This window comes from Erinaceus europaeus, chromosome 2 (assembly GCF_950295315.1).
Source record: "Erinaceus europaeus chromosome 2, mEriEur2.1, whole genome shotgun sequence".
NCBI classification, from domain to species: domain Eukaryota; kingdom Metazoa; phylum Chordata; class Mammalia; order Eulipotyphla; family Erinaceidae; genus Erinaceus; species Erinaceus europaeus.
In genome coordinates, this window is record NC_080163.1 from 120,293,139 (window position 1) to 120,321,078 (window position 27,940).

Sequence of the window (27,940 nt, forward strand, 5' to 3'; positions counted from 1 at the left end):
TCAACATGGTATAAGTGTGGATTTGCTAAATAGGGTGATCAAAAATGATCTATGATATGATTTAGCAGAGTGAGACATGGTCTGACTGACCCCAAAGAGCTTGCCCATTAGCAGAAAAAAAAAAGGGCATGAGAGAAAGGAAGGGAAAAATGTGAGGATTGTATGTTTGAAACTGCATCTCTGTCATATCGTAAATACCTCGAAGAAGAAAGGAAAAAGTTTGCACATTTGCATGACTGAAGTGTCTCAAGATCCCAGTTTGATCCATGTTCATTCTGTCATTTTCTAAGGGAGACATCAGAGCCACACATCATGTGTGTGTGTGGCGGGCATATGACCACCCAAGAGAGAGATAGGATTTGCTCTCAGGTGTCTGGGGTGGCTTCCTTTGAGATCAGTTGTCTGGTGGACTATGAACCTGTCCAGGGAAGAACCAGGTCTTAGGTAAATTGCACATTTCCACTACATAACATGCTTTTCCCGTAAGTGCTCTTTCATGCATTTTGAAGTCAAAGTTCTCAAACCTTCTCAGACTCCCAGTCTGCCTTGATCCCTACTTGCTGAGATTCCTGTTATCTGCACATTACCTGAAACTTAGGCTTACTTGATGTCCTGCCAAATTCTTTTAGGTGCCCCCCCATCAACATTTTAGTGTGCACATTTGTGCAGTATAAGTTTATGGCAAAATAGCCAAATGTTTAGAAGGACCTGTGGAGAAAGTAGCTGTTCTTCCACCTTGTGTCTCCAGGGTGACCACTGTGCCTGCTCTTCACCACACTCTGCCCTTTTCAGATACCCAGACAGCTACACAGCTACATTTCCTAGCTCTAATGTCAAGGGGACCACAGGACAACAGTCCACCAAGGAGTTGTGTGAAGTAAAGCTTTCTGTGTCCAGGCTGGAGTGGTTCATTGTCAGCTCAAGACTCTGGAACTCTTTGTGCCTTGCTGTGGTGACCATCAATGCTCCAAATGATGGCTATTCTCTCTCAGCCCCCATCCTGGAATGACAAGGGAGAAGAAACCTTCCTCTGGCTTTCCCCAAAGACGGCCTACATAGATGCAAAAAAAAAAAAATTAGTTATTTAAGCCACTCAGATGTGGGGCTTATTTGTCACTGCAGCATATTCCAGTCTCTCTGATACACTCAGCTCTATGATTTCTCTTCTATAGGATGCAACAGTCATCATTTTCTGGATATCTTAGCACTCCCAAACATTCAAGAAAATACAGAATAACATCTATCTTGCTTTATTTCCACGTAGTATAGCTTGAAGATCTTTCTACATCACCAAATAGGTATCTGTCTCATTTTTCCCCCCCTGAACAACCAAATGATATTCCATTCAAACTGTATATCAAGATTTAAATAGCACCCACCTGCTGGGAATTTAATTTACCAATCTTTTGCAGCTACAAACAGTGAAGCAATCAGTAAACTTGGATGCAAGCAATTCCATCATTAGTGAAGTGGGAACACAAAGGAGTGGGGTGGAGCATTATCGGTTGGGGTGATAGCATAATGGCTCTGCAGAAAGACTTTCATGCCTAAGACTTTGAAGTTTCAGGTTCAATTCTCCTGCATCACCAGATGCCAGAGCTGAGCAGTTAAAAAAAAAAGTAAGGGAAAAAAACCCCACAAAGTGTTGCTTATTATGAACTGAATATCTTAGTATAATGAAATACTCTTTGCACATAGCAAATGTTTTATGAATGCATATATAAATATAGAAATGCATTGCTTTTATTATTGACTTTTTGGTATATTGGTGAGGTAAATCTAGATAAAGCAAAGGTCCTGTGTGAAATAACATTAAGCAAGGAAAGGGACTGGATACATAAGTGTGATGTGATTGTGACTCATGTGTGTGCACTGTCAGTCAGTAAGTCACATACAACAGAATCTCCCTCCTCTGTTCTCTCAAGTAGCGGCAGCCTTTATTTCTTGATCATCAACTTATTGTGCATCAGCCACTAAGCCAGGGGTGGCAATTACTAAGGCAAATATGGGCAAAACCTTATGATACCATCATCCTCACTTTACCCAAAAGTCAAAAATAAAAATTGTGTTAGTTTGTGCATTATTCAAGAATGTCTTTAGTATTGCTCCTCTCTCAAGACATGTGAAAAGTGCTTTCATCACAGTCAGTTTTAGACTATTTCAATACTCCAAAAAGAAATCCTGTACTTGACTACCATTCCTGCTATCTCTGTAACCTAATTGTCCACCAATCTACTTTCTTTTTTTTTCATTTTTTTTTTTTCCTCCAGGGTTATTGCTGGGGCTCAGTGCCTGTACCATGGATCCACTGCTCCTGAAGGCCATTCCCCCACCCCTTCTGTTGCCCTTGTTGTTGTAGCCTTCTTGTGGTTATTATTGTTATTGTTGATGTCATTCATTGTTAGATAGGACAGAGAAATGGAGAGAAGAGGGGAAGACAGAGATGGGAAGAGAAAGACAGACACCTGCAGACCTGATTCACCACCCGTGAAGCGACTCCCCTGCCGGTGGGGAGCCGGGGGCTAGAACCGGGATCCTTTTCTGGTCCTTGTGCTTTGTGCCACATGTGCTTAACCTACTGCGCTACCGCCCGACCCCCACCAATCTACTTTCTATCTCTGTCAATTTGCATCCTCTGGACATTTCTTAGGAATGGAATCATAGGGACCATGGCCCTTTGTGATGGACTTCCTTTAACCACCATAATGTTTTCAAGGTCCCTCCCATAGTATAGCGTGAATCAGTGCTTTGTTACATTTTATGACCAAATAACATTCCATCCATCAAGTAGATGAACCATATTTGACCAGAGTGCTTTTTTCTTAACTTAAAAATTTTAATTATCTTTATTTATTTATTTATTGGATAGACACAGACAGAAATCAAGAGGGTAGGGGGAGATAGAAAGGGAGAGAGACAGAGAGACACCTGTAGCCCTGCTTCACCACTCTCAAAGCTTTCCACATGCAGGTGGGGACTGGGGGCTCAAATCCGGGTCCTTCGGCATTATAACATGTGTGCTCAACCAAGTGTGCCACCACCCAGCCCCTGGGCCATATTTGTTTATCCCTTTCTCAACTGGTAGATATTGGGGTTGGGGGTCCCATTTATTTATTTATTTATTTATTTATTTATGTATTTATTTATTTTTACTATGGTGAATAACGTTGTAGGGATATTTGTGTGCATGTTTTCGCATGGATGTATATTTTCCTTCTCAGATGTATTCTTGGAAATGCGAGGTCCTGTAGGGTCACATGCTCCATTGCCTGGAGGACAGCTGGGTGAGCCTACACCACACCATGTCCATCCCCACTGGCCATGTATGAGGGTTCCACATTTTCCAAGCCTTCTCATTACTTATTATTGCATAACTTTTCAGTGTGAATTCTCCTCCCTGTCCCCTAAATCCAGCATGAAACTGTCTCACTTAGGGGAGAGCTTCCTGCTTGATATAACTGTCTCCTTCCTAAGAACCCTATCCTCTATGGGCCAGGAGGTGGCACACCCAGTTAAGCATACATATTACAATGTGCAAGGACCCAAGTTCAAGCCCCTGTCTCCATCTGCAGGGGGAAATCTTCACCAGTGGTGAAGCAGTGCTGCAGGTGTCTCTCTGGCTCTTTCTCTTTCTAGCTCCCCTGCCCCTCTCAAGTTGTCTCTGTCTCTATCCAATAAATAAATAAAAGATTAAAAAATGTACTTATTTAAAAATTCAAAAAAGAAAAGAAGGAAGGAGAAAGGAAGAAAGAAAGAGAAAAAGAAAGAAAGGAAGGAAGGAAGAAAGAAAGAATGAAAAAAAAAGAAAGAGAACCCTATCTGCTGTTCACATATCTATAAGCTGTGATGGTTGCCAAGCATCTTCAGATACAGCCTCTGGCCAAAGCCTCCCAGTGTGTCTGTGAGCACACGAGTGGGGGTGATCTCATTCCAATCCCACAGATAAGGAGGCTGAGGCCCTTAGTTTTTCTGTGTCTTTGGTCCACACAGAAGGACTAGAAATCCAGTTTCCTTGATACTCCCCTTCCCCAGATTAGTCTGCTCTCTACTGCAACTCCAGGGATCCTCCATTGGAGCACTTGATCCAATATCCTAGTCAGGCCTTCCAGTGGCTCTGTAGCTGTTCAGAGGAAATACGAGCAGCTGTTTTTAGCAAACTAGCTTCATTGGAAGTTTTACATTAGTTCTGAGCTCCCTGTTTGAGCATGCTTTGAGCAGAGCTTTGCTGTAGTGACTTCCAGCAGCGAGGGAGGAGACCATCAGTGAGGCCTATGAGTGAGAGCTATTGTTCAGCCTCTGGGGGAGGGGGCGGGTGTCTCGTCACAGGAAATCCACAGCAAGGTGAAGGCCGAGCTTGCCAAGTCTTTGAAAGCCGTTCCTCCTGCCAGAGAGTTCTTCACAGAAGCCACGGTCCACCCAGACTTCCCGGGGCACTTTCTGTAGTACAAAGAAGGAAAATAGCTTGGGGATCAAACACAGCATGGAGTCAGTATTCCACACCAGAGTCAGGGATGCAAGTGGTGATCTGGCTTTGGAGATACACTGAGTGTGCTGGTAGCAGCAAGGATGCACACAGGAGTCTGGAGAGAGAGTCTACCCTGTGATTAGGTGTGATTCAACCATCTCTCAGAAGCCCCTGTATTGGATGAATGCTGGGTGGCTTGAAAAAATGTTCATAGCCTCTAAGGAAGTGAGACCCACAGGTCTCTGTGGAGCAGTGGTCTCAGTTGGGGCACAGTGTCCAAGGATATTTGGTATAAACTGTGTATGTTTTCAGTTGTGGCATGGGTGTGTGACTGTCATGGTTCAGTGGGATGTCACTTAGACTTTCTCTATCTCAGAAGACTGCCTCTCAGAACGTATGGCCGCCCTGTCCACATGGCAGAGAGAAGGCTTGTTATGTGATAGGCTTGACATGAGTTCTATTTTTATTGGATGAGAATGTTGTAGATTACATACGATCAAAAGAAGGTACACCAAAATGGACATCTTTGTTTCTCCTTGGATGGGGAGAAATGGCAGTTATGTGAACTTTATGGAGATCTTTTGTAGTTTTAGTCTCTTCAAACAAAAACCTTACATTAGTTTGCAGCTGGTGAACAAGTAGTGTAGAATGAGCAATGATAGTAGCAAGCAGGGAGAGCCTCACTGGGGAGAAATGCAGAGCCTCACATTGTTTATCTAGTTTTCATGGTACGGAGTGGTCTGCCCAGAGTCATGTCACCTCTCCGTGCCCCAGTGCCCTCTTCCACAAAGCAGACTCTCCATATAGATGTTTCGCTGCTTCCTTCTTCATACTTGACTTAGCGAGTACCTATCCTGATTCTGCAATGCAGAAGACATATTCCTAGAAAGGAGGGCTCTGGAAAGGAAGAGCCAAAGGTGAGCCTAAATTAAACTCTGGGTGATCAAGACTTGTCAGCGGAGGTTTACCAATTGCAGTGCATGCACTGCTATGGTGGAGATGATGAATCTGGGGTGGCAGGAGCTCTACCTTGGGAGGGGGGGCTGCCCTGTGCACAGGAGAGTCATGGGGGAGAGAAGCTTAGGTTCACATCTGTGAACTAGTCTGGTTATAGTTATTATTCTCAGGGAGTTGTTGGTGAGGATTCACAGATCCATGTATGCAAACCCTTGCCACACAGAAGGCTTACTGAAATGATTATTATGTTTCCCTGAAGGGTGTCATACAATAGTTTAAGACTGTATTTTTTTCGATATTGTTTGATGAATGTATTCATTTACTTGAATCAACAGATATTAAGTTGAAAGCCTACCATGTACCTACTATGGTCTGGTTGCTGATAGATCAGTAATGAGGAAAGCAGTATTTCTATCCATGTGAATTATCACCTATTGTTGTAGAACAAACATCTCCAAACTCAATAGTGCCAGAGCACCTCTAAGCAGGGACCAAACCAAGAGCCTCCACCATGCAGACACTATGCTTACCAGCTGAATCACCTTCCTGGTCACTGGCTGGCATTTTTCAAATAGAAGAATTCTTTGAAAAGAATGTAGAAAAAACACAAAGAAGTAAATACCCCCCCCCCACTCCTTCCCACTTCCAGAGACAGACTATTGATGTTCATGGTGTCCTCCCTGAGTCACGAATGATGCTTTACACACAGCAAAACTCAGCCACGCTGAGAGTGTGGCCTGGTGAGCTTGGAAGTGTGTTCAGGTTTAGAATAACAGACTCTGTCATGACATAGAACATCTCAGAGTCACCTGCATCCCTCTCTCATTCCTGTCCACTGATCTGCTTTCTCTTATTATCGTCTTGCCTACTACAGTATGTCACCAAAAATAAAGTCAAACGGCATACCAAAAGTAAAGTCTTTTGTATCTGGTTTCTTCTACTGAGTCCAGTATTTTAGAGATCTGTCTGTATTATCAGAGCACCATGCCCTGTGTTTTTAACTTCAGGTGGAGTTGCATTATGCCAGCATACAGTAATTATTAAGTTTTCCATTGGCTTATTGACCCTCTCTTTTCATTGACTATTTTCTGTTCTTTTTTCCCCTGTCCCTCTCTCAGTTTATCAGAGGTATTCTGTACCTGAGCTGCACCTCCCCTGCCCCCACCCCTACACAAACACACATGCACACGCACACATACACAGACACACACACACACACAACGTAGTAGTGCCAGGAGGCTTTCTCTAGAGGGCTGGGCTGGGGGAGGTGTAGTCCAAGGGGATTTCTTCAGCTTTCTCTATGCTTCTGGAGCTCACCATGCCTTCAACGATGTGAATATTTCTTCTCTAAGCTGATGGAGACTTTGAGGCAGGATGTCAAGGTGCCCCAGGTGTTTAGTATTATCAGTGGGGTATGAAGTAGGTCAGTACTGGTTTTAAAATGCTTATGTTGGAGACCCTGGAGCTAATACAAGGGGTCTGGTGACCTACCATCTCTCCGTTGATCTCACTGACATCTCCACCCCATCCCCCCAGGATGGATCTCCCAGGTTTTCAGAGGCAGCTTCTGCCATGTAGGGTTTCCCAGATTTTTGTCTCCCAGTCATGAATTTAGGAAATTGCCACCTGAGTCCAAAATATGGACTACTGTTTTGTTTTTCTCTTAGCCTGTGGCAACCCCATCCTCACCCCTTTTAAGTTATTTTTTTGACTGGAGTACTGCTAAGATCTGGCTTATGATGGTACTGGGAATTGAACCTGGACCTTCAGAGCCTCAGGCACAAGACTCTGTTGTGTAAAGTATAATGCTACCATCCCTAGATTCTGCTGCAATAGTTCAGTGGACCAGAGGTTCGCTGGAAAACAAGTCCTGTGACCTGGGGTTGTGTGGGAATCCTGGAAGGTACCCACAAGGCCTATGAGAAGGAGCTCTGGACCTGAGATGCCTGCTGCAGAGCTGACCTGAAGCTGAGATATGACCCATAAGATGCTTGCTTCCTCTCAGAAGGAATATAATATAGAGGAGGGGGGGTAAGGAACAGTCCCATTAGCTGAGGGTGACTACTGAGAAGATCTCAATGATGAACTGTGTCTTGGTGAATCCCCAGTAGCTGGGGAAGGAGGACTCTTGGATTGAGACAGAGAACCAGGATAGACACCAACAAATCAGAGTCCACTCACTAGTAGCCTGATGTATTGTATTGCATTGTGCTGGATTGGACTGGATTATTTTTACTGTCACCAGGGTTATAAACAGGGTTTGTGCCAGTACTACAGATCTACTGCTCCTGGTAGCCATTTTTGTCTCTTCTCTTCTCTTCTCTTCTCTTCTTTTCTCTTCTCTTCTCTTCTCTTCCCTTCCCTTCCCCTCCCCCCTCCCCTCCCCTCCCCTCCCCTCCCCTCCCCTCCCCTCTCCTCTCCTCTCCTCTCTTCTCCTCTCCTCTCCTCTCCTCTCCTCTCCTCTCCTCTCCTCTCCTCTCCTCTCCTCTCTTTTCCTCTCCTCTCTTCTTCCCTCTCCTTCCCTCCCCTCCCCTTTTCTTTTCTTGTCTTGTCTCTTCTTTCCCCCTACCTTTCTGTTTTATTTGATAGGACAGAAAAAATTGAGGGAGAGGTGAAGAGGGAGAGAGAAAGACCGTTGCAGACCTGCTTCACTGCTCATGAAACGTGTCCCATACAGGTGGAACTCCCCCCTCCTACTTTGCCCATGACAAGGTGTGCACTTACCCCACTGTGCCACTGCCCAGCTCCCTGGCCTGAGTGTTTTAAAGTTTTATCAGCACAGGGTCAGGACAGATTAAAGAAATTGCTACAAACCCTAAGACAGTGAACCCTAAAATATTTCCTATCTGGCTCTTTAAGAAAAAGTTCACCTGTCCCTTACCTACAATAATGTAGTGCTTCAAGAACAGAGCATATAGGGCTGGTAAAATAGCTCACTTGGATAGTGTGCTGCTTTGTCATGTGCACCGCCTATGTTCAAGCCCAGCTCTCACTACATTGAAAACTTTGGTCTTCAGTGTCTTCCTTCTTCCCTCCCTCCCTCCCTCCCTCCCTCCCTCCCTTCTTTCTTTCTTTCTTTCTTTCTTTCTTTCTTTCTTTCTTTCTTTCTTCCTTTCCCTTTCTCACTCTCTCTTTTTGCCTCTCTGTTCCCATCTAAATCAGCAAACAAATGAACAAACAAACCAGCATGTTTGAGCTATAGTAAAATGATGCAAGTAAAGGTTCCGGTAGAGGGTCAATATCCATATCAGGGCAGGTGGCTCAGGGGTGCAAAGGCTTAGAACTCTTGGTGTGGGGAGTTGAGCAGTGGTGCAGCCGGTTAAGTGCAAGTGGCGCAAAGCACAAGGACTGGCACAAGGATCCCAGTTCGAGCCCCCGGCTCCCCACCTCAGGGGAGTCGCTTCACAGGTGGTAAAGCCGGTCTGCAGGTGTCTATCTTTCTCTCCTCCCTCTGTCTTCCCCTCCTCTCTCCATTTCTCTGTCCTATCCAACAACAACGACAGCAATAACAACAATGATAAACAAGGGCAACAAAAGGGAAAATAAATAAATAAATATATAAAAAAAGAAATCTCAGTATGTGCTAATTAATCCCGCCTCTCCTTGTCCCCTGCAAAGAGCAGTTGGGGTACTCCATTATAGAGGGCAGGCCTTGGGTAAAACATAAAGGAAGCTGGTTCCAGAATCAATCTGGCACATTCTAAGCAACCATTTTGAATTAACTGAGTGCTGAAATGTCTTTGGGCAGGTGACCAGGGTCCCCGTCTCAGGGGAGCCACTGCCCAAAGTTCCTTGCTCACCATTTTTTTTTTTGCCTCCAAATGGTTCCTGGACAGTCCATGCAGGAAGGGCACATTGGTGGCAAAGGAAGTGGACAGTGACTATACACAGGGTTAGCATGAGAAGTCCCTGGAGAGTATGCCCCAACTGGGCACATGCTGAGCGCCTGCATTTCTTATAAACTCCAAGGGAGTCTGGCACTATTGGCCGGGGGTGGGGTGGTGGTGGGGGTGGGGGTGGTGGCTGAGCAGGGCCCTCTTTGAGAACCATAGCTTTTTATTTTAGCAGCACTGTCATGGAGGCCAGGGCAGCTCCTCAGGAGCTTGCCAGGTCTCCTTCTTACCTAAACCGTTAATTAATTAGTATATTTATTGAGTGAGACACCTCCTTTGATTTCTAGAAGCATTTGTTGTAAGAGGAAGCCCCATATCTCCACTGCAAATAGAAAACTAGTATCACTTAGCAGAAAAAGAAAGTAACCGTAAAGATAAAAACAGTGAAAACAAAGCGAAGCCTATTGGGCTCAGGCTCCCTGCCAGCTCTCCCTGCTCTCCATGTTCGGATGGGCGGGGACCCCAAGGGGGTCACTCAAGGGTGGAGAGGGGTGAAGAGTCCTCAGTGCACAGTGGGGCTTTTCCTCCATGTGCTCAGTGAGGCAGGAAAAGACCTCTTCTCTTTTCAGGGAGGCCTTGTGTTCTGCAGTGTAGGGACTGACTTGAGTCAGTTCTGCTGGTATGTGAACCTGCATTTCCCCTCTGGGACCAGCCCACATCCCTCCAGTACTGACCTTTGTGCCATCCCTTCCAACTGTCTCCTTTGGGGAAGCTGATCAAGAGAGAAAAGAGGGAGAGAGAGAAAGAGAGAGAGAGAGAGAGAGAGAGAGAGAGAGAGAGAGATCTGCAGTGCTGATTCACCACTAGCAAAACTATCCCTCTGCATGTGGGGACTGGGGGCTTGAACCCATGTCCTTGAACATTGTGCTCAACCAGGTGCACCATCACCCAGCCCCCTCTTTGACTCTTTATTTCCTCATATTTATTTATTTTAATTTTAATTAATTATTTTTTATTTATAAAAGGGAAAGACTGACAAAACCATAGGATAAGAGGGGTACAACTCCACACAACTCCTACCACCAGAACTTTGTATCCCATCCCCTCCCCTGCTAGCTTTCCTATTTTTTATCCCTCTTGGAGTATGGACCCAAGGTCATTGTGGGATGCAGAAGGTAGAGGGTCTGGCCTTTGCAATTGCTTCCCCACTGAACACAGGCATTGAAAGGTCAAAACATACTCCCATCCTTCCTGTCTATTTCCTTAGTGGGGTGGGGTTCTGGGGAATCAGAGCTCCAGGACCCATTGATGGGGTTGTCTGTCCAAGGAAATCTGCTTGGCATCATGGTAGCATCTGGAACCTCTTGGCTATAAAGAGAGTTAACATATAAAGCCAAACAAGTTGTGTCTGGGTGGTTGAAACAAAAGCTCCATTTAGGAAGAGGACAACCTGTTTGACCCCTGCATCAGCTCCCAGGACTGGGCAGAGGATTTGCTAGTGGGGACACCTTGACTGTAAACATGCTGAGTCAGCTATAGCGTTGTCCATCCTCGAGAGGGAGGCTGGCAGTGGGGTGCTTCTCCATGTGGTCATGCTTTCCTTCAGTGTCCCACAATGCGCTCCAGACCTGGATCCATTCTTGTTTCTTTGAAGTCAGAGTTCTAGGCTCCTCACTATACCTTTTACTTTTTTGTACCACCCAGACCCTGATTCATCCAGACTCTGGAAGGACAGAGGGACACATTTAAGTGTTGAAATGCACTTGGATGCTGAAGATTCAGCAGGGAGATGGGGAAAAGCTTCAGACCTCTCTCTCTCTCTTTTAAAATGTTTTAGTTTTTCCCTTTTGTTGCTTTTGTTGATTATCGTCATTGTTGTTATTGTTGTTGTTGTTGTTGTTGGATAGGATAGAGAGAAATTGAGAGAGGAAGGAAAAACAGAGAAGGGAGAGAAAGATAGACACCTGCAGACCTGCTTCACCACCTGTGAAGCAATCCCCCTGCAGATGAGAAGCTGGGGGCTTGAACGGATATCCTCATGCCGGCCCTTGCACTTTGCGCCATGTGCGCTTAACCTGCTGCGCTACTGCCTGGCTCCCTGGACATCTCTCTCTTTACCTCTGTCTGGTCACCCTGTGCCCCTGACTCACTGAAGTCTCTTATAGACTTCACTCAGGAAGCACAGGCCCAGGAGTTTAAACTCCTTCAGACCTACCTAAAGGGCTCAGGGCCAGAAGCCGGAAAGACCAGCTACCTGAGAGGCAAAGGGTGATGTCTCTGAAACTGATCCTGCCAAGTATTTCTCACACCTACCTGGTGGCTCCTGCTGTTTTGGTTTTGCTATTTATTTTCATTTTTTTGCATATATATACATATATATATATTTCTAATTTCACTGAGCTTGTTCCTTCCTACTCCTACTCCTTTCCTTCCTCTTCCTCTTCTTCCTTCAGTTCCTCTTCCTCCTCCCCCTTGTCCATCTTCTTACTGTTGCTGAACCAGGACCTTGTGCATGCACAGTTTCACCACTTGCAGGCTGCTTTATCATTCAGATAGCAAGACCAAAGAGAGAGAGAGGAAGACAGAGAAAGGAAGAAACACCAGAGCTTTCTCTAGTGTCCTAGCTTCTCCTATGGGGTACTGGACCTTGAACTTGGTCCAGACTCCTGGCAAGACATGCACTCTACCCTATGAGCTTTCTGTCTGACACATTTTCATTTACTTTTATTTTTTAAGTCAAAAGTATATCTGAACAAACAGGTGAGACTGATGCCTTGAAAGGAAGAACCAATTATCAGATTCTAACACATCAGGTGTGATTTATGAAATAAGAAAGTAGTACAGCTTGGGAAGTGGTACAGTGATTAGGACATTGGACTTGGAAGTTTGAGGTCCTGAATTTGACCCCTAGCATCACATCTGCCAGAGTGATGCTTTTATTCTCCCTCTCTCTCTCTCTTTCTCTCTCTTCCTACCTCATGTCAATAAATACATTTTAAAAATGTTTTAAAACAAATACAGTGCTTTTTAAAAAATAAGGAGTCACTTATAAATGGAGTCTGAGAAAATGTATAAAACTTTATAAAATTCTGATTTACAAATATGATTGAATGTCTGCACCAAGAGTTAAATCATCTGCTCATATCAGCAATGCACTTCCACAGATCTTTCTAGAAAGCTTTTTGTGACTTTCTAGCAAGTTCTCTACAACAGGGACTTCAACCTATCAGTGTGTCAGAGATCGTGGTCAAGACATATTGGGTGAGGGCAGGGGTAGATAGCATAATGGTTGTGCCAAAAGACTCTCCTGAAGCTTCAAAGTCCCAGGTTCAATCCCCTGCACCACCATAAACCAGAGCTAAGTAGTGCTATGGTAAAAATAAATAAAAAGATAAAAATACACTCAATAATTTATAAACACAAAAGTAAATTCCAAGTGGATCAAAGACTTGGACGTTAGACCAGAAACTATCAAATACTTGGAGAGGAAATTATTGGCATAACTCTTTTCCATCTAAATTTTAAAGGCATCTTCAATGATATGAATCCAATTACAATGAAGACAAAAACAAAAATAAACCAATGAGACTACATCAAATTAAAAAGCTCCTACACAGAAGAAGAAACCACTACCCAAACAAAGAGACTTCCCACAGAGTGGGAGATCTTTACTTGCAGTACACCAGACAAGAGGCTAATAACCAAAATATATAAAGAGCTCACCAAACTCAGCAACAAGAAAACAAATTATCCCATCCAAAAATGGGGAGAGGATATGTACAGAATATTCACCATAGAAGAGATCCAAAAGGCCAACACACATGAAAAAAAATGCTCCAAGTCATTGACTGTCAGAGAAATGCAAGTAAAGACAACTTCACTTCTGTGAGAATGTCATACATCAGAAAAGGCAGCAGCAACAAATGTTGGAGAGGTTGTGGGGACAAAGGAACCCTCCTGCACTGCTGGTGGGAATGTAAATTGGTCTAGCTCCTGTGAAGAGTAGTCTAGAGAACTCTCAAGGCTAGAAGTGGAGCTACCTTTTGACCCTGCAATTACCCTCCTGGGGATATATCCTAAGGAACCAGACATACCCATCCAAAAAGATCTGTGTATACCTATGTTCATAGTAGCACGATTTGTAGTAGCCAAAACCTGGAAGCCACCCAGGTATCCAACAACAGATGAGTGGCTGAGTAAGTCGTGGCCTATATACACAATGGAATATTACTCAGCTATTAAAAATGGTGAAGTTGAAAAACAAGATTAGAAAAGAAAACACAAGTCGAACCTGAAATGGAATTGGAGTATTACACCCAAGTAAAAGACTCTGGGGTCGGTGGGTGGGTGGGGAGAATACAGGTCCATGAAAGATGATGAATGACATAGTGGGGGTTGTATTGTGAAATGGGAATCTGGGGAATGTTATGCATGTACAAACTATTGTATTTACTGAAAAAAAAATGGTGAATTTACCTTCTTTACCCCATCATGGATGGAGATTGAAGGGATCATGTGCAGTGAGATAGGATGAATATGGGATGATCTCACTCATAGGCAGAAGTTGGAAAAACCAGATTAGAAGGGAAAACACTAATCAGAACTTGGACTGGAGTTGGTGTATTACATCAAAATAAAAAACCCTGAGGTGGGGGTGGGGGAGAGGATTCAGGTCTTGGAACATGATGGAGGACCTTGTGGTGTTGAATTATTATGTGGAAATGTTATGCATGTACAAACTATTGTATTTTACTATCAACTGTAAACCATTAACCCCTCAATAAAGAACTAAAATAAATGTTGAGTAAACATGGGGGTCCCTTGGGAGGATAAAGTAGGCAAAGAGGGGCAGGTTGATATGGACCCAGATGGGAACGACCTGTTACTAATGATAACAGCTAGAGTGGTCTGTGCCTTACATTTTTTTCAGTCACTTATTCAATATCTTTTATGGGTTCACTGCTTTAATCTAACAGTAGTGCTCTGATGTGGATGCTCTTACTCCCCCTTTCTAAATACTTCAGTTCCTGTAAGGAACCAGGTCATGACAAGCAGCAGAGAAGCACAACTGTGACCAATCTGCCACCAGAACTGTGTCCTTTATGACACATCATTGCCACACTGCCCATCGGAGTGTTATTAAGAGAATATTTCTCCCTCAGCTCTGCTGTTGGGGAGCAAGCCCATCTCTCTTTCAAGATTTTGTGTTTCTGGGTCCCTAGCTGGGACTTGGGTCCATGCTGAATGGGTCCTGTGCTGTGTGGTGCTTACCCTGTGAATGTCCTGAAGTGTGTACAGTTAGCTGTCTCCTTTCCAAGCTTGAAAAGCTTCACTAATGGAAGAAGTGGTCTTAAAGAACAAAAATCCCTGCAACCTCAGGAAAACTGACTAGCCTTGCTCTCCTGCCTTCCTGATGGAGGTTCCTGGAGTGTGTAACATGTCACCTTGGTGTCAAACAGCATGCGTCAAACTCCAGAGGCTGCAGCCAAATGGATCAGTCTGGAAAGGTTTGAGAATGAAGTCCAGGACAAGAAAGAAAGGTAGAAGTGTGGACACTGTGGGCTTGACTGGAATCCCTGGCAGCAATCAGAATGACTGATGGCAAAGCCACCTGATGCAGGGATCTTGGCTAAGTGCTTTATAGATACATTTCCCCCTCCACCTGTGCATAAGCATCAGCCCCACATCCCCATGATACTGAGGCTAAAGACACTGGGGATCCAGAGATTCTGAGCAACTCACTCAAGTTCACAGCCAATGCATCAAGATGGGTGCTCAGGGCTCTTTCACAGGAATGGACAGCCCCATATCCTAGGGCATTCATAGGATTAAGGTTTAATTATACTCCTGCCAAACACTGTGGGCTGCTGGGGACAATGAGGTAGTTCAGGAGCTCAGACTGATAGAAGCTCTGTCAGGGAAAACAAAGTAGACTCCAGTGGTCCACACCACAAATGAAATTACCAACCTGCAAGTGCTACCCTCATGACTCATTTGCAAGATTCCTTGTGACCCAGGAAGTGCATCCCTGCTGTGGGCTTAGACTCCCAAAATGAAATTGTGTATATGGGGGGGGGGTGAGGTGGGGGGAAGAAGGGGTTACATAAGGTGTCAGCAACAGTTGTGAAGCAGTTCTAGTAACTACCACTGTCAGTTGGGAGGTGAAACCCCTATCTGAGCCCATCTCTTTTGGACTCCAGGTCATTACATACTTACTGAAAAGGTGAGTTTTCCAGAAGTGACTTGCACACATCTTTGTGGGGTCCCCTGAGTCCCTTCTGCTGTGAACATACCCCACCACTTGAGGCTTTCTAAGAGCATGTATGTATACAGATAACCTCAGGGACCTCAGCTTTGCATCAAGATGACTTCTGTTGCCAACATATCTACAGCAAGCATCCTCCCAAAATAAAAGCAAAACACTTTCAAGAGCAGGTGTTTAGGGAATGAGTATCTATTTCACTCTCTAATTGATTAGGTTTCAGCTCTGCTGCTACAACAAAAAGACCCCTCTGGACAACAATTCATGTTAATGGAGACTTGTTTCTTTTAGGAGTGGGTGGTATGGTGTTGCTGGACAGCTGACCCATATGCTCACACTAGGAGCCAGGACCCTTCAGCCATCCTGTCTCTCTACCATCTCCAGGGTAACATTTTTGCCCACAGGAATAAAGTCCCCCTGCAGCCTCCACCCCCAGCATGATATTAGGGCTTCTGGAAAACAGAAGGCAAGTGATTCCTACCATGGAAGTGACATGGAAGTTGCCTGACCTCTTGATGACAATACAGTTATGTAACCACTCCAGGCTGAAGTGGAAGTAGGGATCTCGAGTCTAACTTGGCAGCTCTGCATTCTATGGAGCTTTGAGGAAGGGCTTTCATTACTACAAAGACAGAGGCAGAGTCTCACCTCCTCTTGCTCACCTCTGCCCAGTTCTCCTGTTGAATCTTCCTAATTCTGGTTCCCCATCAGTCTAGTTTACTTTCCCATTTGGCTTACTTCCTGGTGAGATGTCCTTCATTCCTCTGTGCTACCTACCCTTCATGTCTATTTTTAGTGTTTTAGTCTTCAGGCTGCTGTAATAAAATGTCAAATTTGGGCAGCTTAAACAACAGAGCAGAAAATGGAAGTTCAAGATCCAGGTGGCTGCAGGGTGAGTTCTGATAAGACTCCTTCTTCTGTCTTGCATGTGGCACCTTCTCCCTATCCTCACATGGTGGAGAGAGAGTAGAACCACTAATCTCATCTGGGGCCCCACCCTTATGACCTCATGTATCCCCAACTACCTCCCCAGAGTTTTATCTCCTGGTTCCATCCTGTTGGAGGTTAGAGTGTCAATGTATGATGGGTCCATAGCAGCAGGACTCTACAAATGTCTTGATGTCCCTTCGGGTCCAGACCCCCTTCAACCACACAGCACACTGAGCTCCAGCTTCGCCCAGATCCTATAACATAGGACACGACTCCATTGCTCTTTACTGATGAGTTGCTATTTACATGATTGATTACATGGACAGGGGAGAGGAAGGAAAACCAGCAACCCCGGGACCGAATTCCGCTCAGGCTGATGAATAAAGCTCCTTTTCCAGTTCTGCCCAGAGGAGCTGATGTGGAGGAATGCAAATTTGTTATAAGCCAATGACCAGCTCCTCAGCAGTTCCAAATAACCCCGGGGCTTCCCAGTCCCTTCCAACATGCCACTGCCAAATCAAACATATGCGTCCCCTTGGTGAATGTGCACCCAGACATTCAAGGGGGCAAAAATAGAAAAGAAACCAGCCATGGTAGTTCTCTCAGCATGGGCCAACCTATCTTAGGCAGAGAGGGAAAGAGGGAAGGAGGGAGCCTGGGGCTGTGTGAAACCGTATTCATGGGCTCCACCTCTGACAAGACTTAGAACCTGTTTTGGAGACTGGGGGATAAATGGCCACTCAGAAAGGTTCCCACCTCTCTGTATAAATGCAATTTCACACTCCACTCAAAATGCCCCAGGAACGTGCAACAACAAAAAATAGACGTTCAGATGGGGCTCCCTCTATGAACAGCTCCTTGTGCCTGGCCATCAGGCAGCTTGGAAAAATTAATTTGCTAGTCCTTTCAGGGGGCTTATCTGGCCAGGCCAGTCTCCAGAACTGGGCTGAGAACAGACTCTGCCAGGAGAATGGCCTGCTGACAACTCACCTCCTTCCTTTGCCAAGGCCATATTCTTGTCACTCCAGAGTCCAGATCTATTAAAACCTATCTCTGCCTTGCCAGTACTATGTAGATACTACCTCCTCCTGGAAGTCCTCCAAGGTCACCCACTGTGGGGTACATTCATACACTGAATGTACCCCATTCTCATCTCTTGTCAGTATCTCAAATTGCCTTTGTGGCCCCCATCCCAGCCAGACTGCCCAACCAGTGCTCTCTGGATGCTTTGGGAAGTGGTAGGGAATAGAAATGCAAGCCAGCTCATCTTGTGGTTAGCTATGCTACTCTGGGCAAACCAGGATCCTCTTTCTTTCTTTTTACAAAATATTTATTTATTTATTTATTTATTTATTTATTTATTTATTCCCTTTTTTGTTGCCCTTGTTGTTTTTTTATTGTTGTAGTTATTATTTTTGTTGTTATTGATGTCATCATTGTTGGATAGGACAGAGAGAAATGGAGAAAGGAGGGGGAGAAAGACAGGGGGAGAGAAAGATAGACACCTGCAGACCTGCTTCACTGCTTGTGAAGTGACTCCCTTGTAGGTGGGGAGCCGGGGCTCGAACCGGGATCCTTACACCAGTCCTTACACCATCTGCGCTTAACCCACTGCACTACCGCCTGACTCCCCAGGATCCTCTTTCTATGCTTTAGTCCCCATTGGTAAAAGTGTGAAATAATGATAAGTAAGGCACTGAGACCAATACTTGACCTAGAGCTAGAGATGTATAGAGATGTATATCAACTCACAGTCCTGCTATGGCCCCCATTTATCTAGACTCTTGTCTGTGAGCTGAGAATCCCATAGGAGACCACATGGAGGCAGAGGGGTGTGGAAACTGGGGTAGGTTTCCTAGGACTTGGGGTTCTAGTGAATGGCTTTGGATGCTATCCAGGGAGCCAGCTGAGGTTTGGCTAGGGCTGACTTGCTCCAAACTGGAGTTGGCAGGTAGGTCTCTAACTGGCCATCGATCTTATTGTGAAGATGGAGCACAAGTGAATGCAAGATGTTGATGCTAAGCTGAGCACCCCCCACCCCCTAAATCTGCTTTGAGTATAGAAGACCCCATGTTCTGAGTGACCCATGAGTAATGCAACTGGTCACCATCCAGAAGGCAATGTCAGACTCCTTCTGGAGGATTTCTGGGCAGGACACTCTATGCAACCATTCTTGGCACTCATACGATAGAATCCCAACATTTGCTAAGTGTGTACCCAAGAATTTGGGGTATTGTGGCTTGTATGTGCATAGAAGAACCTTAGCTAGCTACCAGAACCCTGAGAGCTGATGTGTATCAGGGTTGAGAGATAACAGAACTTTGGCAGTATGTTTATTGATAAAATCACATCACATCAAAATGAACAGGAAAATCAAAGATATTTTTAAATAAATAAAATTCAGGAATAATTGTCAAAGCACAAATTACTTTCAAGGTATGGGGATTTCAAGAATGTGTTAATCCTTGATTATTATAGTCTTTGTCTGAATGTCATTAATTAGGTGCCTCAAGAAACATTCAGACAACTCTATTAGGCACAAACGTCAAACCCTTCAGGGAAAGAAACAAAGATCAGAGTCACAGATATACATTTTGCATAATCTCAAAGCCTGTAGGCTACTGATGAACTCTATTTACATTCTTCATACTTCTGCCTTAATAGGGAAGGAGTTGTGACAAACGAAAATGTGTACTTGGAGTCTTATTTAGTGGACACCTATTAACCAAACATTTTGTAAATGCTAGGGCTTTAGGTAGAGTCAATAGAATGTCTAACAACAAATATCAAGAAATCAGGGATCAGAAAACTTCCTCAAGAGGACACCACATTTCTAAGATATGTGCTCCAGTGAGGTCCAGGGGAGGAAGACAAGGCAGTTGGGCTCTAGCTACTCATTCTGAGGCTGTTTCCTGGGTGCTTTCAGCTTCTTCAGTGACTCTGGTTCCGGAGGCAGACCCTGTTTGAGACTGAGTGAGGAGTGTAGATGGGATAGGTTTCAGGAGTGGGTGGTGGGACAGGAGAGAATCAACCCATTTTTTGCAACATGCAAGTACATTGTTAAGCTCTTAGTAGTGTGGTCATTGGAACTTAAACCCATTGAGAAAATTTCAGAAGCAGAAAGACAACACATTCAACAAATGTCCAGTAGTGCAGACATTGGGATGCTGAGACCCTGGTTCCCAGCATCATCAGTGGGGTATCTCTGCAGGGGGCTCATTCCTAGACTTCCACCTGCTTCTAGGCACAACACTGACTCAAAGGCATGGACTTTCATCCCAGCAGGCAAATTCTGGCCCTGGAAGTCAGGCCAGGGTACACAGAAGAGGTCAAAGTGGGAACCAAGACAAGGGAGGCCTCATGAGCAGCTGCTCAAGATGGAGGAAAGCAGGGTTCATCTCTTAGGATCAGTGTGAGGTTACCTAAGATGTAGGTCACATATTAACACAATGGTCCACATGGACAACAACTCAGCAATGCAAACATTTCCTAATTTTCAGTACATGGGCTTGTCAGATGGGTGAATTTCTTTACTTAGGAGGTAGGAGAAGAGACATGTTGCCCCAAATCTCTCCCTGTTGGGTCCTTCAAGGGCTCTTTCTTCTCACATTTGTCTTCAAGGTCCCAGTAATTCTTGCCTTCATCGCCCTGACATCTCCCTACACATCTGGTGGGGCACTGCCCTTCACAAAACGCTCAACACCCCCACCCACCCACCTAGGACTACCAGCTCACCTGTGCATGTAGCTACCATTTCTTCTTCCTGTTTGTGCTATGTCCTGCTTGTGTTCAAGGACATTGCCTCCTCCTTTCGCCATGTGGAGGGAGGAGGCTGGGCTCAGCAGAGACAAGGTCCCAGGTGGTCATCATCCCAGGCTCCCTGAAGCCTCGGGTAAACTCTTAGCCTGTGCTCCATGGTCAGCATCAGCCACTTTCGTGCTAGACTCTAAAGGACCATGAAGTATTCTGGGGGGAGGACAGTGGTGAGTGGGAAAAGATGGACACTGGGGAACTCTGCCCAGGTTCCACTTGAGGAAGAACCCAAAAGGACTTCCAGCAGACAAACTTTGCTTCCCAGGGCATATGTCCCAGAACCTCACTCTGAAGAGGCACTCTAGTTCCCCATGTCTGGGAGGCTGAGATCTTTTTGGGACTGTCTTACAGCTCATCTCTTACCCCAAGTTTGCTCTCAAGATTACTCCTCGATGATGACCCACCTCCACACTGACTCAGCTTGGAGCTCTAGGTGGGAGGCTCTCTGAGTTGCTGCAGTGCTGGGCAGGGCTCAGGGATACAGGTGTGGTAGTTTGTGTGTGTGCTCTCTGCACAACCTGAGGTCTGACCCACCAACCGCTTGGCAAGGGCCAGCGATAGCAGGGTCTGCTAGTAAATTCCGGTTCTTCTTTTTAGTACCACACAAGAGGTCTCTGGCTTTCAGCTAACTCTGACCACTGGCTACTGCCTGATAGTTAACTTTCAAATGCTAGCCACCTGCAGCAGGATTTCACAGATACTTATACATGGGTTGCAGGGAAAGAGATAACTTTCCCCCAAGGGAAATTGGATCAAAGATAATTTTCATATATAAATCACAAGCATTATTTCTGGAAGGGTCCATGGCTTCTGAGCAGGTTCTTGAAGGGCTGTCTGAGGAACATGCAGTGTGCATGCCCTTAGCACCCCCTTCCTCCTGTGGCCTGCTCCCTGTGTCCCTCTCTAGTGGTTGTCCCCATATGGTAGGGAGGGCATGTGAGCAGAGTCATGATTCTTGAGCTTGACTGTCATTATTGTAGGAATCTTCTATAACATAGCATTTGTAGTCTCCAAGGAACCTTTGAAGGTGACATAGCCATCTCCTACCCAATGGCTCACCTACTGGCTGTTTGTTTCCTGCATACATAGGAGTCCAATGCAGGTGACTCCAGGTTGGCCTCCAGGTTGTCTAGCCTTGTGCACTGAGCACATACATGCAAAGGGGAGCTTGGGCAGTGGAATGTGCCTCTGAGTCACCTGGGACCTTTCCACCCCTGAAGTTTACATCCCAGTCCCAGGGCTCCAATTCCTTGCCCTATGGGCTGGGACATGTAGCCCCTGACCAGATGATGACTGAGCTGACAATGTCAGCACAGAGCCCCTGGAAGAGGGGTTTATGTCAGCAATGCAGGGTATGATTACTATGGCATGGCTTCATCTTTTGGATGACTTATGTGAAAGAAGAAAGGAATGGAAGGGGAAAAATACCTCCAGGCTCTGTTAAGTCCAGGGAGTCTTTCCAGGCTGTTCTGCCTTTTTGGAAAACAGTCAGGATGGTTCTCCAGTTGAGAAGGAAAAAAGAATTGGCTAGAGGAGATGCCATTTTTCTCTGAGACAGTGGAAGGAAGCATTTTGACTGTTTCCAGGATGTCCGGAACTGGGCGGATGGATTCCTTTCCTCAGCCAGGTCCCAGCCCTGAAGAGCGAGTGTTTATGTGGAAGGGGCCTGTTCCTGCTGCAGGACAGGTGTTTTGCATGGCCAGTGTGATCCATTCACAGCCTGGGTCCTGCACTAGCTCCACTCCTGGAAATTGATGACTTTTCTTGTTTTTCTGGTGGGAACTGGGAGTTTCCCAGCAAAAGGTAACACAGTTTGTTCAGTAAGATTTCCTTAGAAGCCCTGGATTTCCTCCCTATTCGTCACTGCAGAATGTATATTATTTAAATTCACTGAGTCAGACTTGAGTTTTAGATCACTGAAGGTGGAGTGGAAAACTGCTGGTAAGGCCAGAGGGTTGAGGCCTTTAGAAGGCACAGCTTTCTTTGCCTCACTTGGCGATGGAGATAGTATGCCCCAAAGGTAGGGACCAACCTTTCCCAGGCCTGGGACTTAGTATCTTTTCAGAATGTCATTGGAACTTAACTGTTAGCCCGGATCAAGGCTTTATCCTAGATCAGAAAGGGGCTCTAGGGTCTCTGAATCTGCCTCCTGGTGTGTGTATGTGTGGTGTGTGTGTGTTTGTGTGTGTGTGTGGGGGGGGCCTTGGGCTATGTCTCTACCCTCCTGCATTATCTTGACATGACTTAGCATGGAATCAGAGAACTGGAGTCCTCCTGGCATGTCACATGACTGACTGTGAATCTGAGAAAGGAACAAACAACTAGAGCAAAAAAAAACCAAAAAAAAACAGAGGTCAGCAGGGAGACAGAAATGGAAGAAATAACAAAGAGATGGGAGAGAAAGAGACAGAGACAGAAAAGGGAGAGATGCAGATAGAAAGCAAGGAGAAGAATAGAGAGGCAGGTGGAAGGAAGTAGGGAAGGGGTGAGAGAGAGATAGGGACAGATGGACAGACACTTAGAAAATTCCTAGATACTTTTCAGGAGACAGAGTGAATGGCAGAAAGAGAAAAAGCACAAGATAGGAAAAGGAACCAGAGAGAATAGAGAGATGCATGATAACTACAGAAATAGAGGGAAGGAGCAGGAGAGAGAAGAGATGAGGAGATCATGTTAGGTGAGGGTGTGGCAAGAGGGAGGCGACTGCAGTGATAGGACCAGGTCTCCATGTCATCTTGCAGACAGGCAGAGCTCCAGCATGATTCCTAGTAATCCCAAAGACAATCCCTCTGTGTGGTGGAGTGCCCACTGCTGAAACAGCCTCGGTGCTGAGAGTCATCATTGGGGTAGAGGGCACCCCACCAGCCTCTGTGCAGAACCCAGGCTCTGTGCATTCCTGTCAGTGCCCGAGTGAACTCCTCACAGATAGTAGCACATGGTTAATGTTCTCAAGTCCACGGCCTCAGCTTTAATTAGGCATCTCACTAGAAGGGAGCGAGGTCTTCTCATCTCCCCACAGGCTTTATCGTGAGCTCCCACAAGACACTGAAGAGAATGGAAGGAGGAGGGGGCGGGACTCTGACCTGCTCTAGGCTGAAGGAAAGAGTCCCATCTTCAAAGGCTTCCTTCTGTCGCAGGGCAGAATTGTGCTCCAGGGAGGTTCCCTCAGGGCTTCTCTGATGTGTGGGAACCTAGAAGGGATGAGTCACAATCAATTGCCGGTATAATCTTGGAAGCCTATAAGTGTCAGAGTCCAGGTCAAACTAGTGGAGTTAAAAATTCTAAGATGTACTCAGTTACCTGAAAAGTCCAGGGCCAATCAGCTTCAGGTCTGGCTAGATCCAGGCTTAGGAATATGCTTATCAAGCTATGCTTCTCTCCCTCCCTCCTCTCTGCTTTCCCCTGGAGAAAATTCATTATCACACTGGCCAAGAGATAGTGCTTCCTGTCACCCTCTGAGCTCAGCAGCCTCCCCCAAATCATCCCCAAGCATGCCAAGCTTAACTCTTTCTTCAAAGACTCACCTGAGGTCACCCCTGCTGTGGCACATGGCTAGCTTGGTGCTAGAGATGGGACCAATCTCACCAGCCACAAGGGCTGAGTGTTGGGAAGGGTCATCACGGGAAAACAGTCATAACTTTTATCTTTAGGACTCAGTGATTGAAGTGTGCTTTTCTAGTCAGCTAGGTCCTTCATGTCTCTGGTGCCCTAGAATCTCCTTTCTTATTTGCTAATTCAACACATCTAAATGAATCCACAGTCTCACCACTTTAGTTTCCTTTAAATTTTTTTTTTTTTTATTTATCAATGAGGGACAGAGAAGGAGGCTGGAGGGAAGGAATCAGAGCATCAATTTTATATATGTAGTGCTGGGGATCAAACTCAGGTCCTGATACACGAGTATCTAATACTGTCTTTGCTGTACCACCTCCCAGGCCACCACTTCAACTTTTTGACTACTATTCACACAGTATTCTCATCCTTGTCCATTTTGTCCATTTGTGCCTTTATATTGAAAACATATCTTTTGGGGGAGTTGCGTGGTGGCACAATGGGTTAAGTGCACGTGGCACAAAACACAAGGACAGCATAAGGATCCCGATTTGAGCCCCCAGCTCCCTACCTGTAAGGAAGTTGCTTCACAGGTGGTGAAGCAGGTCTGCAGGTGTCTGTATTTCTCTCTCCTTCTCTATCTTCCCCTCCTCTCTCCTACCCAACAATGACAACATCAATAACAACAATAACTACAACAACAATAAAAAGGGCAACAAAAGGGAAAATAAATAAATAAATAAATAAATAAATACTAAAAACAGAAAGAAAGCATATCTTTTATCATCATAATGGAGATAGGTCTTACTTGTTTATTCAGTCTGCCTATCACAGTCTTTTAATTAACGTTAGACCATTTGCATTTAATGAGATTATTTATATAACTGAGATCAAATCTACAACATTGATATTAATTTTCCATGTGGTCCACTTGCTCTTCATTCACCTTTGCCTCCTCTTTGATCCTCTTTTTGATTAATCAAATATTTTAATAGCGCTCTTATTATTTTGGGGTTATTAGCTAAAACTACTCTTTTGTTATTACAGTGGCTGCTTCGGGGTTTAAAATATCCATTTTATCTCAATCTTTCTACAGGTAATATTATCCCTCTCAACTATAGTATAAGATTCTTTTAAGAATGTATCTTCCCTTTGTGCTGTTTTACTTTGACATATGTTATTAACTCCAAATCCATTGTTATCATTTCATTTTAAACAGTCATACAATCACAATTAGAAAAATATGAAATCTTTCCACTTGCAACAGCAGGAGTGGACCTAGCGTAGATTATGTTAAGTGAAATATGGTGGACAGAGTTGGACTGATACTGTAAGATTTCATTCGTGCAAGGTAAAGACACAAAGAAAACTGACAAGTAAATTAACACAAAACTACTCTGTTAGGTATAGAGGATAGATTATCAATTACCAAAAGGGAATGGTCCTGGAGGTGGTTGAAACAGGTTAAGAGGAACAACTATATGGTGAAGTATGGAAATGAGATTTGTGGTTGGGGTTTTGGTATTGCAGATACAGGTGTGGAAGGCATGTGGTAAGCCAGTGCTACTTCAGTCAGGAATTTTAAGTCAATTATCTTTTAAAGAGATTTAAATAATAAGCAAAATATCTTTCTATCTATGCACTTGATTGCTATTTCAGGGGCTTTGTCATGCTTTTCTGTGGTTCCATGTTTTCACCTGCTATATTTCTCCTTTGGGCTGAAGAACACCTTCTAACATTTTCTTCTTTTTCCTTTCCTTTTCTCTTCTCTTCTTCTCCTTCTCCTCTTTCTCCTTCTTTTCATCAGAGTACTGTTCAGCTCTGTCTTATGGCCATGCTGGGGGTTGAACCGGGCCTTAGGTGACTCCGGTATCAATATCTTTTTGCATAACGATTATGCTATCTCTTCAACCCCCTTCTAACACTTCTCATAGTGAAAAGCTGCTGTGCAGGAGTTCTCCAGTGTTGGAATGTCTGAAAAGATGTTCATTTCATCATTGTTTTTGAAAACTATCTTTACCAAGCATTTAATGTTGAAATTTATTTTTTTCATTTAATACTTAAAAATTTCAACTACTTTCCTTTAGAAAAGAAATCTGCTGTCATTATTATCTCTGTTCTGCTGTCAAAGATGTTTGATTTTTATCTTTCTCTTTCTACCTTTAACTGATTTTAAGCAATTAGCTACGATGTACCTTGGTGTACTTTCCTCAAGGTTCCTTTGCCTGAGCTTCATAGTACAATAGGGCAATGGCTGAATTGGTTTTTTAAATCATATTTGGAATCATTTCAACCATTATTTCTTCATTTTCTTTCTGTTCTTTTCCACTCCTTTGGGAAGTTCCAAACACACACACACACACACACACACACACACACACACACACACACACACACATTCACTCACGTGCTCACGCAAAGTCATTTGTAATTATTCCACACTCGTCTGGTGCCCTACTCATTTCTCTTGTCTTTATTCTCTGTGTGCTTCATTTGGGATGATTTATGTTGTTATGACTTCAAGTTTTTCTATCTTATCTTTTGCAGTGTTGAATTTACTGTTAACTCCAGTGTACTTTTCATCCTAGATATTGCTTTTTGTGTCTAGATATTTGAGTGGGACAACCATATCTATCTCTACATATAAAGAATATCTATATAAAGATAGATATCTCCTCCCACCTCTGCTTATCATGTTTAACCTTCCTCTAACTTTTGAGCACATGAATACAGTAATAAGAACTGGAAATACCCTTGCCTACTAATTCTATCAATGGTACTATTTCCAATGACTTGGATTTTTATTTTCATTATAGGTCATATTTTCCTGACTTTGTGCATAGCAAAATGGTTTAGACCAGATGCTGTATAACTGTGCATTTTACCGTTTTGTATCCAGACATTTTTATATCTTAGAAATGTTCTTGAGCTTTGTTCTATGACAGTTAAGCTACTGAAAGCAATCTGATGCTTTCTTTTTTATATAGCCACAAAGTGACCGATTGCAATAATCATCCGAGCAACTAGTATGCACGTAACTTGGGCTGAGATCTTTCCCTTAGGAGTACAAAGTAAGCAATGGTGGATGTTCAGAGACTCTACAATGTGTGCAATTCTGAGCAAAGTTAGTTTTAGATGAGAGATTAGTCTTTGAGAGAAGCCTTTTGAGCACTCACTGAGCTCACAACTGGGGGGTGACTTATGATCAATCAGTAAAACCTAGCCACAGTCATCTCCCATCTGCTTTGGCCATACTGCCCAGGGATTTCTCTCTATTCACTAGCCCAGGCCATTTCACCATGTCCAGGGCACCTTCTATGTGAGTGAGTCCATGTAGAATGAGTCATGACCACTTCCCCAGATGTGGATAGAAAGATAGGTCCCAGGCATGTGTCAGATCACAGCAGGAAGTAGGGACAATACATGACCATCACTTTGGAAGGCATTCGGGCACAGGGCATTTATATCCACTATGAAGGTGAGATGCATTGTCTCTCTGGGGTGGGCTCAGAGATGCCCATTGAAAGTATCTGTGATATATCTCATTCACATCACTCTGCCAAAGTCTATTTGAGTGGTCACTCACTTGCCCATCTAAATTTAGTTAGAAGCCACAAGGAAAGTCCCATTTCATGGGCACCAGGCTAAGGAGCCCCCAAAGAGTCTCAGGGCCACTGCTTGGGCCTGCCTTCTCTCCAGCACCCCTTAAGTGTTACCCCCCCCCCATGCACCTGAGTTCTTCAGGGTCCTAAAGAAGGAGGCTGGCCAAGCTGCCCTAGCCCCAAAGAGAAGGCTGGGTTCAGATAACACTCTGCCCAGAAACCACAAGTTTATGGATCCCAGAAGTTTCACTCACACAGGTCAGGCGCAGAGCTTGGCTGACGTTAGAGGAGGCATTTTTCTTTGTCAGGCAACAGAACACAGCACAAAGACGCCAGCTGCGAGGCCTCAGAGCCCAAGTCTCTAATTAAAACAGTGGAAAATGAGATAGCTTCACAAATTCATCACCGCCGCCACTGGCTGTCAGAGGAAAGGCTTCAGGGTCTACCCCCCACCTTTTGTTTATATGCTAACAGGGTCTCTTCACTTGGCCTCTGTGTGTGTGTGTGACTGTTAGTATGTGTGTGA

The 27,940-nt window shown here is 44.6% G+C and overlaps 2 long non-coding RNA genes across 4 annotated transcripts in view; one reads left to right on the forward strand and one right to left on the reverse strand.

The window, feature by feature from the left end:
• LOC132536736 (uncharacterized) overlaps positions 1-27,940 on the forward strand; it is a 236,820-nt gene that overhangs the window by 89,788 nt on the left and 119,092 nt on the right. The gene's annotated exons all lie outside the window — the stretch shown is intronic.
• On the reverse strand, positions 281-27,933 carry LOC132536971 (uncharacterized). Of its 2 annotated transcripts, none has more exons than XR_009548491.1 (3): positions 27,669-27,933; positions 23,344-23,451; positions 281-1,051 (listed from the first exon to the last, which is right to left on the reverse strand). It is a non-coding gene; the product is annotated as an uncharacterized LOC132536971 (long non-coding RNA). The 2 variants fall into 2 exon arrangements; XR_009548490.1 differs by lacking the exon at positions 281-1,051 and adding an exon at positions 3,445-4,437.